Below are 6,316 nucleotides of genomic sequence, written 5' to 3'. Positions count from 1 at the left end.
AGGTCACTGAAGACAGGTTTCCGCTGTGTTTAAACTATTTGGTAAAATTTGGCTGCCTCAGATATACACTATCCGGGTTCAGTAATAGAAATATGCCAGTTCCTGGAAGACAGAATCTGATTGGCTGAGTTGAGTCAGGTGTTCTTGCTCAGTCCAACTAAGGGCAAATATACTTAATACAAACATAGCTGCTAAGGACCCATCGTGGTGGACTGCAGCCCATTCCCAAAGCTAGAAGAATTTCTGTGAGTTGCCAATATGAATGTTATTTAACTATTGTTACTCAGCTTCAAATCCCTCCTCTATGCTCTGTGAGGTGGGGTGGGGAGGCTGCGACCCTGCAAATTGCATAGCTCCTTGGCCAGCTTAACATGAAAGTACGTCTAAAACAGAATTCTAGGTAAGCCAGCGTGGCTAAACGTGGCTGCGAGAACCAGATTGGTAGTTCAGATGCCTAGCACTAAGATTGCAATTTGATCCTTTGAAGTTTGTGTCCAAACAGGAGTACAGTGTCTATCTACTGTCTGTAGGATCAATGAACTAAGAAAAGGAACTTCTTAAAAATGCAAAGAAATCTATAAAGATGAGTTCTTAAAATCATCTCAGAGTGCCTGTAATGTGTCCACATTTGAAGAATTTTATTTTAAAACACTCACTTCCATGGATTTCATAAACTCTAAAGGAAGCAGAGGGACAGCTTTGTTTGCAGTTTCAAGTGCTGTAGGAGTTGACGTAAGGTAGAGCATAGCAACGTCTAAAGCCCTATGGAGCAGAGGTCCCAGGTATGGACTGCCTGGGTTAAATTCCTCTCTAGCCCTGTGACCTTGAATGCGTATCACAACCTTGGATGGATGTGCGTATAATCCAAATTGTCCTAGTGGGGCACAACCATGAGACTTCTCTGTTCATCAGCAAAATTAAGCTAATGAGTGTAGCTGTGTCATGCAGTTGTGAAGATCAGATGAGGTGGTTTATTCAAGGTGTGAGCTACCTTGGCTGGCCAAGTCTTAAGGCCTGGACTCAAGTAAGCATCCAGTAAACATCCACATTATCCTATTTATTCTTAATGGTCTTTGGGGCCTTAGGGACTCTTGAATTTTATCTCCGAGCCTATGGGGAGCCATTAGAAGGAATTAAGCCATCTCTGCGAAATTCTGTCTGGGCACTGAGTGGCTAGAACCCAGAGAAAAGAGAGAAAATGGCGAGCTGAGCTTAGAGCTTAACAAAGTATGATGACTTTGGCCATAAGTGCTGCTTTATGGCTGTCTGTAAAGCTGCCCATCAAAATCTCCCGACAGATGACCTGCAGTAATGAGAGTGTGAGGGGAGCGGCATTGTGGAACATTCCACCTGGTGGGGACACAGATCACGGGAAGGGCATTGTCATAAACTTCAGAGTGTCTTTCTACCCTCTGTCCTTCTGATCCCCTGGCCGAGCCTCTCTACTTGTGTCCTTGTCTCTTAGTTTCCAGCTCCCATTCATTGTTACATCGAATCATGTTTTAGTGTACTCATGTATTCATTCTTTCATCCATTTATTCAATTTTTAAATTACTCAGATAGGCAATATTTTGGGGGCTAATAACTAAAGATTAGATTTAGTGCTCTCTTTCTATATGGTAGAATGTTTGAGAAGTGTGACATCACTAACAACAGCATCCACATTTATTCAGCATGTATTCTGTGTCAAGCATCATGATAAGTGTTGTACATGAATTATCTCATTCTGTCTTCACAAAAGTTGTCTGAAACAAGAACCTATTATTAACGGTATTTTTACAGGCTGGGAGACGTGTGTTAGAGAGTTTAGGTAAATTGTCCAAAGTCCCCTAGCTAGTAAATGATATAGCTAGGTTTCAAAATCATGTCTGTCTCATGCAGTGCATGTGCTCTTAACCACCACTTGGGGCAGCCTCAACAGAGCTAAAGCTCCAGTGTTTATAATTCCTGCTCGGTAATGAATTCTTCAGGAAGGTTGTACTAGAACTGTGTTGCAAAGTGTGGACGTAGTCCAGGAGACTAGGAAGAAAATGATCTAAGAAGGTATTCATTCCAATTGAAAACAACATCCTAAACAAAACAGTGGAGCAGAAACCCACAGTGTGGCCCCATTTCTTCCACATAACACATTAGAGGGTATGAATACATCATTGACTTGATAAAACCACATGGTAAATGAGAAATCTCTCCATTGAGAGTGAGGGGAACTCCAACTCCAGCTGACTTGAGACTAATGGAATGTGTGAACTTGCCTCACTGAAAAGGCCTGGGGCAGGACTAGCTTCAGGTACAGTTTGATCTAGTTTATTAAGGTTGATCTTTATTCCTTTCCGTATTTCCTCTCCGCCTCCCACAGCATCAGTTACTTCTTCAGGCCTCAGATGGGTTCCCATCTGTGTCTTCTGTTTTATCAGTAAAAAAGCTATTCGAATCCTCTTATCTTCACACCACACAGACCACAGAAGGAGTGTCTCTCAAGAAGCAGAGAGACTCTTCTTTTTTCCCCAGAAGCTCTAGAAATTTTCTCTGCAAGTTTTATTGGTGCTGACTGGGTTTCTGCCATCATGAATCAAATCATGGTAGTCATAGGGATGGGATCGGGTAGGATTATTGGCTTTTGACAGTCGGGGTCCATCCCCTAAAGCTAGGGAAAGGGTCAATACCACAATAATGGCATGGCTGATCATGGGAAAAAATTCAATTCCAAATGGTATTATCTGAAAGAGGTCAATGAATAGAAGTTAGACAGCAAGAACAGCTGGGGTCCACCAAACCAAACAATTCCTGTTCAACTATTCCTCACCCTAAAGTATCTTTCTCAAATATATAGCAGCTCAGTGTAACACTGCATTAAATTGAAAAGCTTACCTTATTCATTATCCTCTTGGAAGCATTTTCTACATTAAATGCAATCACATTTTTTTTTAAACATGAGTAAATGTAGTAGTCTTTTTTCTTTCCAAAGAGCCTCAGAAATTCCAACTTAGACAATGTCTCGTGTGAGATTTTTGTCACTACCTTCCTTTTTCTTTCTCCTGCCTAAACCAAAGGCATCAACTTGCAAAATTTTGATTAAATAAGATGAAATACTCTGGTTCTCTACAGGGGTGGTAATTTCTATTGCAATTCTTTCTGTGTTGCTTATTCTACAAACGTGTTTGGCATGGGCAAACTGTTGTGATCACTTTTTTGTGTGTGACATTTTAGAAAGGGGAGAAACTGCATGGCTCAGTGGATGACACAGTTTGCTACCATATAAAAATTTGAAATTCTTAAATGATTTAGCATTTCCCCTTCTATCCACATTATCACAAGGGAAGTGATATTCTGGGGGACTCAAGCCAATCATAGGCTAGGAAGGTAATTTTTCCAAAACAAATGTATGTATAAATTATCACTCTTTTCTCTCCTCTCCATAAATAGTGACACTAATAGATCCATAGCAGGAGCTACGTGAAGGGGTGCCATGTTCTACAACAATTCGTCTTGTCTGGGGAGGGCAGAGTTGAGAAACCTGATCAGTTAAGTTGCGCTATTATGCTTCAGCATTGTCCAGCATTTTCTGACTATAGTGGTTAAAAGAGTGTGTTTCTTGTGTAGAAGAGGGAGTGTGTGTGTGTGTGTGTGTGTGTCTCTGTGTGTGTAACAAAGAGAGAGAGAGAGAGAGAGAGAGAGAGAGAGAGAGAGAGAGAGAGAATGAGAGACTTAAAACCTAAGGCATGATTGAGCCACAGATATAGTTTGCTTTATTTGCACAGAATTCATATAAAATTGGGAACATTTTACATAAAAGTTTAGATTACCATCTTCTTCTAGAGAGCTAGAGATCTTTTCAAAACAATGTCCTGGAGTCATAAAGCAGTTTTGTACAGTGTTGCCTCATTTAGACAGGATGGAACCTCTCTGGGTTGCCTCAGTCTCCACCATGCCCTGTTGTCTCAGATCTAATCCACTCCTTTTTTTTTAACTTCCTGGACACACAGTTGAGTTTGTGGGCCTTAATATAATGAGAGTCACATGGACTACTAATGCAGTGACTACTAATTTTAATCCAGGGTCTTTTAAAATTTTGTCCAAGATATAGTTAGTGATGTTGAGGAGAATCAGATTTTCCTTGAATGCTTTTTTTTTTCAGAATCAGAAAAAAAATGACTTTATAATTTACTTTCATTGGTTGAAACAAGTCAGTATTCTTTAAAAAGGAAGTAAGACAACATATTTCCAACTTTTCTGCAGTTTTAGTTTTTCTTTGGCATTCTTTTGTGACTTTTTTTAACCAAGCAACTTCTTGGGAGGTATATTAGAAGGTTTAATATTCACAGTATAAATCACATCCCTTGTAAATCATAGCACACTACACATTATGTGGTTCTGGAATTTCTGCTAACCACAACTGCCATCTCTGAGCTGACTACAAATGCCGTGCATGTTAGTCACAAAAATCTTCAGCAAAAATATTCCAGTGCTAACAAATATTATGTTGTATATCTTTGCCTGTTTCACTTTACAGAGGTCTAATTTTTCATCAGAGAAGGGCAAGTGTATATTCTACCAACTTCTTCTGTTAGTGTTTCTAAGCTCGTTAGAGGTTGGTACCCTGGGCAGCTCACCAGCTGACCCACCCCTCAACTCACTTCTGTGGGAGAACAGGAAGGCACGATAGTGAAATCTCTGAGTCACAGAATGTGTGAGTTTAATGAGTTGGCATTGGGAAATTGGTAAAGCAGAATTTTAAGTTTGCCATATTTTAACAAGTATGTTACAACCTGTTTTTAATTGCCTGTTTTTATTGCACTTATATATGTATCTAATTCAAGAGTCAGTGAACTATATGGCCCATGGTCCAATCTAGCCAGCTGTCTGTTTTTATAAATGACATTTTATTGGAACACAGCCACGCCCACTCATTTACATATTGTTTATGGCTTCTTTTGCATAGAACAGCAGAGGGCACCTGTAACTGTGGCCAATATGGCCAGCAAAGTGGAAATATTTACTGTGTGGTTCTTTAAGAAAAAATTCTGCCAACCTCTGATCTAATTCTCAAACATGGTAGAAAAATGTTATTGGTTGTTAAATGCATTTTCTTTAAATGATTATGTCCCCCTGGTAGATGTTCCTGTACTTGCCCATCAGGACACTTGTGACACAATTATCTATTCTCAGGACATCTTTATATGATAAGCTGCTTGGGGAACCTCGGCTGGATCTGACTGTATCTGTTAGGAATGCTTTTAACTGCAAGTAACAGAAACTTTTCACTTTGGCTTAAACAATGAAGATTTGAATGATCTCACCAACAATAAGTCTGGATGCCTGTGAGTCTAGCTTCGATAAAGAGGCCCCAGGATTATGGAAACCTTCATGGCCTCGGGCTGTGACTGTCCTTCCTGCACCACCATGACCAGCTTGCTGACTCTTTACGTGTGTCACCCCATGACTTCAAATTTTTTACCCCAGCTCCAGGTGTCACATCAACATTTCAGGCCCCGGCTGGGTGGCTCAGTTGGTTAGAGTGTCATCCTGATACGCCAGGGTTGCAGTTTTGATCCCCAGTCAGTGCACATAGGGGAGTAAACCAATGAATGCATGAATGGGTGGAACAACAAATTGATTCTCTCTCTCTTTCCCCTTCCTCTCTCTGTAAAATAAAATAAAATATAAAATAAAATAATTTAAGCAGAGCAGAAGGGACATAAAAGTATAAAGTGTGTTTCTACTTTATCTCAACCTCTTCATTTTACAGATAGGGAAAGTGAGACACAAAAATAGAAAGTCAGATATTATAGTGAACTTGTAGGGTTTCCGATTGTCCAGCATCCATACCCCATCCTTCTGGTAACAACTCCTTAATTGTCTTTTATCATGTTCCTTCTTATGTGTGTCAAAACTCATACTAGATGATGAGTTCTAGGATGCGAAAGAGGATTTTTCGCACCTGTATGTAGACTTTGCCCACAAATTAAACAAAAATAAACACAAGTGCTAATTAACTCCTTAATTTTTCTTTGAAGAAGCAGCTCTCTCAAACAACGTGATTGTAGTGAGGCAGGTGACAGCCCAGGCCCAGGGAGAGAGCTTGCCTCCCAGAAACAGCCGTGTTCCATCTCCCTGACCCGAGCAGTTGGTCCAGAGACGGGCACCAGCCCCAAGCTTACACAACCTGATGAGTTCAAGGTTTGCGGGTGCTAACAGGAACTAGAACACTGACCTGGGCTGCTGGTGGTCAGTCGGCAAAGGGCTGGGCTGAGAGGGAAGCCCGCACAGAGGGAAAACTGGGGAGATTTGAAGAGAGATTTGTGAAGCTATTGATGAG

The 6,316-nt window shown here is 40.7% G+C and overlaps 1 non-coding gene across 1 annotated transcript; it reads right to left on the bottom strand.

Annotated features, from left to right (window-relative positions):
- Nucleotides 1-5,864: 5,864 nt before the first annotated feature.
- LOC136309852 (small nucleolar RNA SNORA40) lies at nucleotides 5,865-5,987 on the bottom strand. The gene has a single exon (XR_010726482.1). It is a non-coding gene; the product is annotated as a small nucleolar RNA SNORA40 (small nucleolar RNA).
- Nucleotides 5,988-6,316: the final 329 nt, after the last annotated feature.

The sequence above is a fragment of the Saccopteryx bilineata genome, chromosome 6 (genome assembly GCF_036850765.1).
Source record: "Saccopteryx bilineata isolate mSacBil1 chromosome 6, mSacBil1_pri_phased_curated, whole genome shotgun sequence".
NCBI classification, from domain to species: domain Eukaryota; kingdom Metazoa; phylum Chordata; class Mammalia; order Chiroptera; family Emballonuridae; genus Saccopteryx; species Saccopteryx bilineata.
The sequence above is the reverse complement of the archived record's forward strand: the minus strand, read 5'-3'. Positions and strand labels throughout refer to the sequence as shown.